Source organism: Sturnus vulgaris, chromosome 16, assembly GCF_052056855.1.
Source record: "Sturnus vulgaris isolate bStuVul1 chromosome 16, bStuVul1.hap1, whole genome shotgun sequence".
NCBI classification, from domain to species: Eukaryota; Metazoa; Chordata; class Aves; order Passeriformes; family Sturnidae; genus Sturnus; species Sturnus vulgaris.
In genome coordinates this window covers 2,935,024-2,948,638 of record NC_142258.1, presented here as the reverse complement: position 1 = coordinate 2,948,638, position 13,615 = coordinate 2,935,024, and the positions used below count along the sequence as shown (strand labels likewise).

The window sequence follows — 13,615 nt, the reverse complement described above, 5'->3', positions numbered from 1 at the left end:
GGCTTGGGAATGGCAGCGATGTCTGACAGGAGAGAGGTCTTGAATGCACATATCCAAGTCTGAGCATCTCTCTCCGTGGAGAAAGGTGAAATTCCACCCTGGCTTTGCTGGCTCCTATCCAGGAGCTGCATTAGCAGGGCTTTGTCAGGTCAGAATCAGACTCAAAGCCAGTTACTGCTGTTGCAGAGGTGTCTCAGCCACCCAAAGTGCTGCAAGAGAGGAGGATTCCTGCCCTGGGAGCCCAGGCAGAGGCACCAGGAGCTGAGCTCAGGGCTGGGCTGTGCTGGGACGCTGCAGCACAGTCCCCTTGCAGGTGGCAACAGCCAAGACTTGCATTTCCACGATTCCTGGTTGATTTTTAGCTGTGGTTCTGCAGATCCTGTGGGGCTGGGTACCACAGCTCTGCCCACACCATTCCCAGACGAGGGGGGACTTCCAGCAGCAGCCAGGGCTCTGGGACACAGCAATTTCCTGCCTGAGCAACAAGCTCCTTGCTGCTCACCAGATCCTCTGCCAGCCAATTTTCTCTCCCTGGGCTCCTTCCAGCTCAGCAGCCCAGCCCCAGCACGGCACGGGGATGCAGCCAGCACATCCAGCCTGTTCGGGATGGATGCAGCCTTGGCTCAGCCCAGCCCCCTCATCCTGCAAGGTGCCTTCTTCCCTTGCATGTCCCCAGGGGCTGGTGGCCTCCTCTGCCTGTCCTGCCTCTTCCTGAAGTGCTGGAAATGTTCTGCTCTCAGCAAGAGTTGTGCTGTACCTCTTACAAGCTGGAGTGGAAGTGCCTGAAGTGCTCTCAAAGGGAAGAACTGGCACCTCTAGCACTGGGAGACAGAGTTGTGTCCACTCCTACATGCTGAGGAGGGTTCCTGGGTTTTTTAAGAGGGGTCCTGCAGAGGAAAGGGATTTCTCATAGTTTTGTCACCAAAGTGAAAGCCTAAAGCAAATAAAGGAAATCAATTCTGTCAAGGTAGAGGAGGTAAGGAAAGAAAAATGACAGTAACCTCAACAGGACCACTAAAAATCCCCTGGCACTCTTCAGCAAAACAGAGATTAGCAGGAGGATTTGCAGCCATGCTGGAGGCTGGGGCTCAGATCTGCTGCTGAGGTTTTGCATGGGCTTGGGTGAACAGCTTCACCTCATCCCATCCTGTTTCCATATCTGGGAAGCAGGGGCAGTCTTGGTTGCCCAGAAAAAAAAAAAATCTCCATTTAGTGGTGGTTGTGAGGCCCTTTGAGATCTCCCAAAGCAGGGAGAAGCCATAGGGAGGCAGAGTGGGGCACAAAGGGGTGGTGGGGAACCATGGATGTGATCTGTGCTGCTGCTTGCATCAAACTCTTCCCTCACATCCTTTCACCAGCCTCAGTTAATTGCTCATTTGGTGTCTCTGGGATCTGCAGAAGCTCCCCCAGCCCCCTAAGACATCAATCCCCACCAAAACCAGCCTCATGCCACACACCAAAGCCAACAGATTCCCTCTCGAGCCAGGGATTTTTATAAAGGCAGCGAGATCAGGACCTCTAAATAAAGGCAAAGCACACACAGGGTACATGGATGAGTGAAACTGGACTGTGTGATGGCTGAGGCCTCACTCCCAGTGGTGTCAAGGTGAATTCTTCCCTGCCTGAGGGTCCCAGAGCACCTTCCCTCATCTCCACAGAGATGGAAATCAGCCTTCTCCATCCTGGAGCCATGGCAAGGATTGGGCTGTGCTGGGCACTGGTACCAGGAGCTTTCCCAAGCCCTCCTAACACAAATAAAAACGAGGGATTTGAACCAGCCAACAAAGATGGACCCGAAGCAATCCCAGAGGGAGTATATTTTTATAAGCCAGGGCTAAAAGAGAAAGGGCAGGAAACCTGACCCGTCACAAATCACTCTCCTGTCACTTGCTGTAATCTAGAATTGCTCTATTAAAAAAAAGAGCAGCCCCAGCTGCCGGCAGTGAAACAGAACCGAGGCCAGGGAGGAGGGCAGCCTGGGCTGGGATCTGCCTGCCAGGCAGGTGGAAGTGTCTGAGGCTGGGAAATGCCTCTCTGCTCCCTGTGCTTTATAAATAAACGGAGCTGCCTGGCTCCGTGGCATCTGTCACCTGCAGATGTAGGTGGGGGAGACTCTCCCTCCCCAATGGCTGGGCTCAGACACAAAAGGGCTCAGGACACAGCTCCGTGTTTCCTGTTTGTCCCCAAAAAATGCACTCCTAGACAGGGCAGGGGCAGGCCCTGGGTTCTCAGGGAATTGGATGTGGTGCTAATGGGGTTGGGAAGTTTCCTCCCCTTCCCTCAGCTGTGGCCACGGTGCTGTGAGCCCCTGCGGCCACCACTGCAGCAAAAAACCATCAGCTAACAGTGATTCACCTGAAAAATGAGGTTCTGGGGCAACAGGAGCACTTTGCCAATTCAGCACAAACTGAGGCAATAATTACCAGGGGAGCAAAAATAATTCAAGGGTATTGAAGCACTTGAGGGCTTCCAAAAGGTTTTTTCCTTGGGAGATGCAGATTCCCGTTTATTATTGAGGTTTTCTGGGTGAGATCTTTGACAGCATTTTAACATTTTCCAAGTCCAAACTCGGCTGCTCTGATCACAGGGAGCAGCTCAAGAGGAGGCAAGGAGCACCTGAGAGAGGAGTGGGAGTTTCTTCCCTCCCTCTTCCCTGTCTCCACCAGGGTTTCACAGCCACAAAACCTATTTTCTCATCTCTTTCTCCCTCCACAAAACCAAATGTCCTGGACTACCTTCAGCTCCAAGCACTGGTCAAAAGTTCTGGTGATCCCAGGAATCTCCTGGACAGGGGAGCAGCCTGGAGCAGGGTGTGGTGAGGTGCCCCCACCCCAGCCCCCTGCTGCACCTTCCTCTGAAGCCAGTGCACACCAGCTTGCTCAAACAAAGCCCATCTGTGCAGATTAATTACCAGACGATGTTTGCTCTGTTGCAGAAGCTGATTGGGTGATGAAAGTTTAAACAGGATGGAGAAGGGAGCACGGTGTCCTAGAGATGGAACAGCCTCGTGGGTCCCACCCAGAGTCAGATCCCCATGGCAGCACTCTCTGAACCCTGGACACTGTGAGCACCTCACTGGCACAGACACACAGGGTGGCATCCCCAGAGAGCCACCAGCGCCAGGACAGCCTGCCCTGCAGGTTACAGGAGACACAAAATGACCTGTCCATACACCCAGAACAAAATCAGTGTCCAAAAGTCCAGGGAGTCCTGTCAGAGACAGCCCAGTGTGCTGCAAACAGGCCCCAGGAATGAGATGGAAAAGCCTGTGGTGAGATGGGGAGGGGCAGAACAAAGAAATCCCCTTGCAGAAACAGTTCCTACAAAAACAGGCTCTGGTCTTGCTGTCCTGCTTGGGGCTGGGGCACATTGCTGCACCCCAAACTAGACCAGGAAACCACCCTGAGTCCCTTCAAGAACTGAGATAATCCCCAGGCCACCACATCTACTCTTCCCTTCACTGCTGGGGCTGACAAGGAGCCCAGGCCTGGAATAAAACACCCAGATGTCCTCCCAACCTTTCCAGGTCCCATGGGACATGGCTGGTTCATCTCCTGAGCCTCTAGAACACTTCCAGCAGACGTGGAGTGCTGTAGAACACTGCTTTGAACCTCCAAATGACCCTTCCTGGCAAGCAAGGAGCCTTCTGGACCTCAGTGGGAGGTGAAACAAGAATGGAGCAGCTGCATGTGCTCTCCCATCCCATCCCATCCCATCCCATCCCATCCCATCCCATCCCATCCCCCCAGACTCACACTCAGTCAGTTCCTGACATGACTCCCAGAGCTCTTCTCTTGCTCCCACCTTCCAAGCACTGGTGGAGGAGGATCTCACCTCTTAGGAGCCAGCCCTCACCACCTTCTTCTGCTGCTGGGACCCAGAGGAGACCCCCACATCTCCATTCCTCCCGTGGGTGAGGCTGGGGAGCCGGGGAACATCGGCAGCTCAGAGAGGACGTTTCCCCACGGATGGATCCAGAGCAGGGAAAGGACTGGGCAAGGAGGAGAACCTGCCTTCAAGCCAGCAATGCTTGCTCAACCACTGGTTAGTGGCTCCACAGGAAACACCTCTCCATGCTCACCTGGACAGACATGTTCCCAGTGAGGCAGGGCTGTCAGAGGGCAGGGAGTGGACGGGAGGCTGCAGGAGTTCCACCCCTTGGCACATGCAACCTCCTCCTGGCCACAGCTGGTGAGGAGAGGAGGCTCCCTGCAAGCCCTTTGTGCAGGATGGGGTCTGCTGTGGCCATTCCTAAAGATCAAAGGGGTTTCTCATCCAGGACTAATCCAGCCTGGGCTTGCTCCAGTGTAGCTCTGGGATCTGATGTTCTAACACACCTTCGTGCTCCTCAGTTTTATTTTAGACTGAAGCTGTGAGGTCACACATGAGGCTTTTGGAGAAATGATTCTCCCTCCCTATTCCTGAGCTGCAGGTTCACAGCGTGCTCCAAGTCCAGCCTATGGCTGGTTAAAACCAACAACAAGGCTGGAAAATGGGTGGACTGTGAAGATGTGTCCAAGGCCAGGTTGGATGGGGCTTGGAGCAACCTGAGACAGTGGAAGGTGTCCCTGCCCATGGCAGGGGGTGGGAATGAGATGATCTTTGGGATCCTTCCAATCCAAACCATTCTGTGGTTAATTCAGTTGCTCTAAAGTTTGCTTGACCTTTAGGGTGTGGACAAATACTGGGAGGGTTGGGAGGCAGAGGTAAGTGTTGGGAAGGACCCCAGGCTTCACTGTAATCCCATCTGGACACCTCAGCACTAGAGAACCTCCCAAGAGAGCTGGCTGAAGGTGTCACAAAGGACTGGGGACAGCAGAAACCTAGAGCTGGAGGTTGGGACAACATCGTACCCAAACAGGTCTTGCCTACTTTGTGGAGAACAACCCAAACCTGCCTGTCACAGTCACGGCAGAGCTGCTGGATGACAAAGAGCAGCCACCCAGGCTTGTCCCAGCATGGAATTCCTCCATGGCCACCTTCTTGCTGCCAGCTCTCATGGACAGGTACTGGATGTGGCTGCCCTGCTCCAGGACACGACACCCACGGCTCTGCCATGGACCCCCCCCCAGGAGCACAGGGCATGGTAGAAGGCTCCATTCTCTGGCAGGAGAAGGTTACTCAGAGTAAAAGCATGTGCTCGTGTGTCATATAAACAAACACTGCGTCCTCCTCCCACCACAGTCCCGGCAGAGCCGGGCGGGATCTCACCACAGCCACGCCGCCCTTTCCCATCACACCCCTCCGAGGTGGCTCCACCACATCCCCCAGAGCACGGGCATGGGCTGGAGGAGAGGAGCCCTGCATGGACGTGCCAGGAGCCATCACATCCCCAAGGGACAGCTCTGCCAGCTGGCACCAGCCTTACCTTGTGACATGGCACGGACCATCCTTGTCCCCACTGTGCCGTGATGGTGACAGATGCTCAGGGCAAAGCAGCACAGCTCCACTGCCAGCAGGGACACAAAGTCCCTGCCCATGATGAGGGGGTTGGAACTAGAGGATCCTTAAGGTCCTTCCAACCCAAACCATTCCATGATTCTGTGACTCCAAGCCATTTTCCAAAGGCTGGTCTTTCCAGGTGATTTCCATGCTCAGACCCCTCTTCAGATGCTGTTTCAAACTGCTGCTGGGTGGCTGAACAAGGCCCACATCATCTGCCTTCCCACACCTCCATGAGGCCACATGCCTGGGTGCAGAACTGTGGCTGCTCCAGGCTCAGGAAGGCTGAGACATTAAGTGGGAAAACTCTGATTTTTCAAGGGACTGCAACAACACAGGTGAAGCAAAGCCCAGCTTGGGAAAGCTGCAGCTCAAACCAAGCCAGGAGGGAATTCTTTCCAGCCACACATGAGGGAGGGGAGGAGGAGAACCAGATGAAGCTCAAGATGAAGCATCATCTGCTGCGTGGCTTTGCAGGTTGTCACCGGTTTTCACAGCCCTGAAATGGAGATCTCTCGTTTGTAAACACACAAGGGTGTCTGGGTAAATCAAAGGGCTGTGGGCTCAGGGTGAAACACTCCCATAGCCATGAGTCAATCCGTAGCGTTGCTGTGGACAGGAAGCTGGTGAGTCACGGATCACAGCCAGGCTGGAGGTGACCACCCAGAACATCCCTGTTATTTATAGCCACGACACTGATATGGACAGAGAGACCCCAGAGCTGCCCCCAGGCAGGGACAACACGGTGCATCCCCAGCACTTCACCTCCTGGGCACCTCCTGCCCTCATCTCCTGAGTCCCCAGAGATTCCCAACCCAGAGCTGGGTTCCAGGATGTGCCCCTTTCACCCAGCTAACGCTCTCCATCCAACAGCCAATCTGTGCTAATGCCATTGTTGCCAGCTGCCTAAATGCAGAACTTCCCAAGTCTCTCCCTCCACGGGTATCACTCTTGGAAAGAAACATATGGAAGAACAAACACGGAGTTTGCAGAGGGATTTCTTACATAATTTATCTGCAAATCAAGTGGCACTAAGGAGATGCAGGAGCTCTTGGATGAAGCCTTTCTTCCATCTCAAAGGTTTGGCTTCACTGGCTTCGCCAGCCAGACCCCACCTGGATGGCTCAGGACTTCCCTCCCGTCTCCACAGCCAGCCTTCATCCTCAGACTCATCCTCCATCCCCCTCTGCACCCTCATTCGAGACATTTGGGCTGTGCCTCACCAAAGGGGACAGAACAGCTGCGAGCACAGCATGCAGAGCTGGGGGCCAGCAGCAGAGCTTGCCAAGACATCCGAGCAAGGGCTGGTTGTGAGGAGCTGCCCTTTGCTTCGTGCCTCCCTTCTGACTGCGTGGTGCACTCAGCCAAATATCATTAAAGGTTTATCCACACGCTGGTCCACTTATTTGCCTTCAAAGCTGGAGAGAGATGGGTCTCTGCAGGGAGAGGTGGTGGATGTTGCACCATCTTCCAAAACAGCAGAAGATGCACTCCGAGCTCGCTGGGCTGAGATTGGCCAGGACATTCTGGAAAGAAGTGGTGATGCCTTCAAAGTGGAGAATGGGTTGATAAAGAGGGGAGTGGGGAGAGACATTTTAGCTCCTACTGGGTAATTATCACCCGTGGAAAGCTGAGGAGTTAACTGGTGGGAGGGAAATTACAACCTATCATAAAACCAATCTCTCCCAAATCCAGTTTCTTCAGTGCTCAGGAGTGTTTGGTCTGGTTCCAAGGCTCGGCTTCTGGAGGAGTTTGGAGAGGTCCCTCGACAGAGCTCCAGCCCTCTGCAAAGCAGACACCACATCCCTTTTTTTGGGAGGAGCACAAAGACGGGGAGCGCGTCAGGTGAGGGGCTGAAGGAAAATAAACGGCTTCATTCAGGAGAACCAGCCCTGGTGAGACGAGAAGGGACTTAATTACAGTAAGTCCCTTTACAGAAAAACTGCCAGGTGCTAAAAGACTTTTTAATTTAGCAGAGAAAGGCAGATCAACGCCAAGCATCTGGAAGCTGAAGACGGAGAAAATCCAATTAAAAATCAGGCAATGCTGCGAGTAGAACAAGCTATGAAGTGATGGATTATTCATTCCACGAGGTCTTCAATTCAAGAGAGGGGCAGAATAATCGATCCTTCCAGCACTGTGTCTGTTGATGACGAACACTCCAGCCCAACTTTTGGGATTGTGCAAATTCCACTGCAAGAGCCAGGCCCCGAGTTTGGCAAACTGCAAAGTTCCCATGGATGATGGAGAACAATCCACCAGCCCTACTAGGTAAGTTGTTTCATGCTTGGAGGCATTAATAACCCAGAACTAGCAGCCAACTCCATGGAAACCAACTGGTAGTCAGTGACAAGTTCTCCTGTTGCTATAGGAACAGGGCCCAAACAAATAAAAATTACCTATAATTTCTCCTCCCCGAAGTTCTCCCACATTACATTTCCATAGCAACTAATTAGCTCATTATTGATCTGAACCAAACCAGTGGAGGTGTGAACCAAGCCAGTGGACCAGGGGAAGTGCCCAGCTGCCATGCCCAGCTCCATCCTGTCTCACAGTGAGCTGAGATGAGCCTTTAAGATGGTTTATGCTGGGTTTGAGAGGAAAGGCTTGAACACGAGGAGCTGGGGATCTCAGGGCTGGATTCCTTCATGCCTTCCCCAGGATACCTCTGATATACTAATAGCACTTGCTCCCTTCTATTTCTAGCTGTCACCTTACACCTCAGTTTCTTTTCCTTGTCGTTCCTTTCCAGACTCCCTCTGTCTCCTCCAGGCCCAGCGTTGCTCTGTTGGACACCTGCTTGTTTTGGCAATGTTCTCTCATCCTTCTGGCCAAGATATTTGAGTCTCTTGGCTTGCTGCTATCTCTCCTGGCCCAAGTCAGCACACTGCAGGGTTGTTGCAGGAGTCTCTCTTTCCTCATGTACACTCACAACTACAGCCCAGTTCACTGCCATAGATCTCTTCTGTCTCCACCCCTGGAAGTGTTCAGAGACAGCCTGGATGCAGTTTGGAGCAACGTGGTCTAGTGGAAGTTGTGCTGGGGTTGGAACTGAATGATCTTGAAGGTCCCTTCCAACCCAAGCCATTCTGGGATCCTCTGACCCAAGGAGATTGGGTGCATTAAACCACAGGGCTGCACCATGCAAACTGCAACGAGCTAAATTAGCCACAGCCACCTGCTCAATTGGGAAAAACTGCTATGACACCTAAACCAAGGGAAACAGAGCTGTGGGAGGTCAAGAAGAGTTCAGGCAGAGCAGGTCCACCAAGCCTCTGGTCCTGGGAGCCTGCAAACTCAGTGCAAGGCTTGTGGCCTTGTGCAATGGCAGCACCACATCACATACAGGGATCAGGGCTGTGTTGTGGACCCTCCTCTTCTCCTCCCTGTGTGCCCTGGGGTCAGCAGCCCTGGCACTGGAATGGGGGACACGTGTCCCTCCAGCATCTCAGGGGAGAATTGAGCTCAGGGTGGAGGATGTTGTTTTCATCCCAATCTGGAGGGAAATTCCTGGTGTCTCAGCATATCCAAGGCCTTCCCTGCTATGGCCAAGCCCCTGCCCAGGACCCAGGGATGGAGGAGAGGCTGCTGCTTGCTCTTCCCTTCCTGTTTCATTACCCCCAAAATCACACACAACAAACACCCCATGAAGCACTTGCTGACAGAAAGGCATCTGGAGCAGGGGACAGCACAGCTCTACAAGGAATATTCTCCCCATCCCAGGGGCTGCACTTCCAGCTGAATTAATGTAAATCACACATGAATCCCTGTAATTAATTGCTGCCATCCACTGCCACACGTGTGTGAGCAGAGAGCTGAGCCCCATCCCTGCACAGACTCCAGGCAGGTCAGGATGAAGCCAGGCTGGCTACCAGGAGTGCTGGAGGATGCTGGATGTGCTCCAGACTGCAGCAAGGTGGAGGGCTTTGCCAAGGAAATTGCCTTTTTTTAACCAAAACCAACACAACCTGCAGGGCTCAGCCCCCAGTGAGACATTCAGCTCATTCACCCATCCCTAAAATGTGACCTGACCCCAGAGCTTGGCTGCTGTGTCACTTCCCTGGTGTCTCATAAGGACCAAGTGGCATCACACAAGCCCCTGTCTCTCCTCCCTCCTCCACCAGCCCCATTTCCACCTCTCCCATGGGAGTCTGATTATCAGCAAGATCTCTGCCACCGTCAGATGTGATCAAAACCACGATTCAATTAAATCTGATTGGATTGAAAGCAGAGGGTTTCAAGGAGACAGGCACTACCCCCAGAGCAGGATGCCATTCCCCAGGAAAGCAGGCTGGGATCTGTAGGATCTGCAGGATGGTCACCCCAGGTGAAGGGAAAGCCAGGATGCAGCTCTGACCCTGGGATGAACTCCATCCTTCAGGGGCAGGAGCCTTTGCCAAGTCACTCATCCTCCTCCTGAAGGATCCTGGATAGAGTAAGGTGAGCCCAATTTCCTTTTAATTCTTTCTCATCTTCTGAAATCAAATAAAATTCCAAATGAGAAACTTTGTCATCTGAGCAAGAGAAGAGGGGGAAAAAAAAACCCCAACCAAACATGCCTGAAGATGAAAGGGAATTGTAGATGGATATTTCATCTCTTGCTCTTGTAAGGAACATGAACATAAAAAAAGGAGAAACAAACAAAAAATCCCAGACACAGTTAATGAGCTTTGCATTTAAATGTGCCACCAATGTCACTGCACAGACAGCTCCTCCAAGGTCCCACGTTCCTGCTCACCCCAGACAATGGGTGTGGGACAGCCTTGGAGCTAATATTGGGTGAGATTAAATTCTACTGGTGTTTAGTAAATAAAACATGCATTTTGAGAAATCAGGAAAAAGTTTGTTAAATATTTTAGTACATCTGGTCTCCCCACCCGTACGCGGCCTTACAAAATGTTTTGCATATTTATTTTAGCATGCACTAGATTTACTTAAAAATAGCATCACCAGCACTGGAAACAGCCCACTTGCTTTTCATCTAGATCTTTGCATTGAATCAATGAATCCAAAATTAAACAAGGTTGGGTGAACTAAATCTATACAAGGACCTATTTGCTGATCAATACAGCAATGGATGCCTGGGATCTCGTTGCTGTGTGAAATATGAGGACTTACGAGAGAGAAATTGCTTCTTTTATTATATTAAAAAAAAATTCCGGTTTAATCTCCCCACATAAAAAAATTATTTATCTGAGAGATGCTTGGTCCTAAATAATTCATGCCGGTTGTATAGTACCCAGAAGACAGAAGACTCCTGTCTTCCATTCCTAATGAGAGGGAAAAACACCTCAAATACTTCTTGGATTCACTTTCATCACTGCAGGGAGATTAAACTCTACTTGGCTTCCAGAGGGTGTCCTCCCCCAGGGGACCAGAGCCCCCCAAATCACAGAGAAACCTCAACGTGCTGTGCATGGAAGAAGAGCTTCAGACACATCTGGAGGTCAAATTTTAGTTACCAGTAAAAGACACCTGGCTCTGGTGTTGAGGTTCAAGGTATGACTTTGGTGACCAAAGAAGGACAAAGAGGGGTCTCCTGAAGAAGCCATCTCAATATGAATAATACAATTTTTATACTATATAGGTACATATTGGCCATAATATAAATTCAGCCTCTCCAAAACAGGGTGGGGATGAAGCCACCTTGGGGGCACCAACACTGAGCCCCCAGCAAAGCAGAGCTGGCAGAAGAACAAATTCCATCCCACTTGAAGTACATGGGAAACACAAGCTGTAATGGTCAGTGGAAGTCTCCCCCGGCCAAAAACAGGAACAGAAGAGAATTGGGGCTGAAATATTGTATTTGGGAGGAAAAAAAATTTAATTGGTCTTTTAGCCCATCTTGGTCACAAAATCTGGGGCCAGCTTTGCGAAGTTCCTTGCATGGCTGTTTGCTCAGCCAAGCCCTTTTCTCCTGAGCCTGCTGCAGGGATTGATCCACCGAGGGTTGTACCTGCTCTGCTCTGAATAAATCTGCATATCAGCCTCTTCCATGAATGAAAAATGCATGCACCGGTAAATCTGAGGTGAAATAATACATCTGTTGTCAGCAGCCTTTTCCCTTTTTTATCCTCTTTTCACCAAGTTTCATGAAGAAGAGACACATCAGCTGTGATAAAGTTGGCACCACCAGCTCACTAATTGTTCCTGACGCTTCCCTGTTGCTTTGACGATCGCTGCAGAAACGCCCGCCCCGAGCAGGCAGGGAGGAGTAAAATCACCTCCCTGGGCTAATTCTGGGAGAAAACATCAGGAGGCTGCAGAGGACATGGCAGGGAATATCCCCAAGCTGTGGCAAGAATGGGGACACGGGGGTGGCAGGGGGGTCCCACAAGCCCTGTGAGGTGCCAGTGATGGATTTGGGTCCTGCAGGGCTCCCAGTGGGCTTCCTCTGCAGAAGAGGAATGAGAAATTGCTGCCCCTGGCCACACACATCATGGATCCCAGGGGCAAAACTCAAGGAACAGCCTCAGCTTCACCTTCATCAGGCAGCCCTTCTCCACATCAGGAGCTGGGCAAACCCAGACTGAGCTGGGGCTTGTTGCACTCAGGCCATTTGCATCCCTGCTGGAAGGGCTCCATGGTGGGAAGGATGCAGAGGGGCCCAGTGCTCAATCCCCACTCCCAGCTCAGATGATTTCAGCCCTCACCACGGGCACGGCAAGGCTCGTCCCCTCGGCATCACCTCGGAGTGCCAGGTGACAATGCCAGTGCCCCCTGTCCCCGCACTGTCCCTGTCCTGTCCCACAATCAGGTTGGCAGCTTGCAACACACCCAAGCACGCTGCAAAGAGGCAACAGCTGCTTCCTGCTGGCCCAGATCGAGGATTTTAATTAAGGAGAAGATTTGGGGGAATAAAGGGGAAGATCTCTCTCAAAGCTGTAATTAAAGGAATTCAGGGTGGGGCAGGATGATGAGGAAGGACACGTCCTGGATGATGAGGATGGACAATTCCTGCTGCTGCTGGGGCTCAGGGAGGGCAGTGAATGGTGACCCCCATCAAGCCCTGTGGGGCTGGCATTGCCCCCCTCCCCGAGGAAAAGGATCCCCCAAATTCAGGTCACAGAGGCTGCTCTGCACCCCCACAAACAACCTTCCAGCCTTGGCTGAGGTTCCCCACAGGGCAATCAGGTGCTCCAGCCTACAGCAAACCCAAATTCCTGCGGATTCCACGCTGAGTTATGGCAAAGGTGAGGGAGAGGCTGGAGGGTTCTCCCAGCTGAAGGTTCTGACCCCAGCTCGCCTCCTCTGTGCCAAAAGGCCCCAGGTCAGAGCCCAGGAAACCTTTGGGAAGTGGGGTGCAGTCACCAGAATCCCCAGACCACTTCTGGGCTGTTGGAAGAGGTTCCTGAAAAGACGCGCGGCGTAAGTTTAAAAAAAACCCCGCAACTCCTGTGGGAAACACCGGGGTGAGAAGACAAGCTGGAAACAGCACTGCCTGAGAAATGCTAGTGCCGACCCTGCACCTCACACCAGCACAGCCCTGGCAGCCACCAGCACCTCTGCACCTTCCCCCAGGCTCCCAAAATTCCACCCAGCTATGCCCTTGTGGGGTCCGTGCCTGCACGGAGCCGTGCGGGGCCAGCCCGAATCGATTCACGGCAGCTGCTGGGTATTTACAGAGCATCCCCAGGGCAGCAGCACCGGAGCCAAACACCTCCTGCCACAGCCAGGGCAGCGTTCCCAATCCACAGGCACATCCTGGGGGACCTTGGGGATCATTCATCAGCTCCTCATTGCCGGCACGGAGCGGGACCTGGTGATGTTCTGCAGAGCCCGTGCACAGGGTCGGGATGACCTGGGAAAAGCAAATTAATTGTGTGAGCGGAGCAGAGATGCTCAGAGCAGCCACACACCCTTTGTGGCGTTTGGGGCATCTTCGGACCCAAGCCAGAGCTTTTTTCTGAAACATGGGGGTTTATTTATGAAATCCCAGCTTCAGAGGAAAGGAGTGCATCGCTCGAGCGGCCCTGAGCGGGGAATGACACTGAGGAAAACACAGCTGATATCAAGGTAGCAGCTTTGGCTCATCAAGGTTTCTGTCTCCTCCTCCACCCCGAGCTGCTCCGAGATGTAAATCAAGTGCAAAAGCCACCGTGGCTCCTCTCAGCCCCCTGCCCACGTTCCCGCAGCGCCCGCCGCCGCTCCCGGTGTCTGGAAATAAACAGCG

At 52.6% G+C, this 13,615-nt stretch overlaps 1 long non-coding RNA gene across 1 annotated transcript; it reads left to right on the top strand.

Annotated features, from left to right (window-relative positions):
- Positions 1-5,577: 5,577 nt before the first annotated feature.
- On the top strand, positions 5,578-10,283 carry LOC148221875 (uncharacterized). The gene is made up of 2 exons (XR_015807176.1): positions 5,578-7,713; positions 8,195-10,283. It is a non-coding gene; the product is annotated as an uncharacterized LOC148221875 (long non-coding RNA).
- Positions 10,284-13,615: the final 3,332 nt, after the last annotated feature.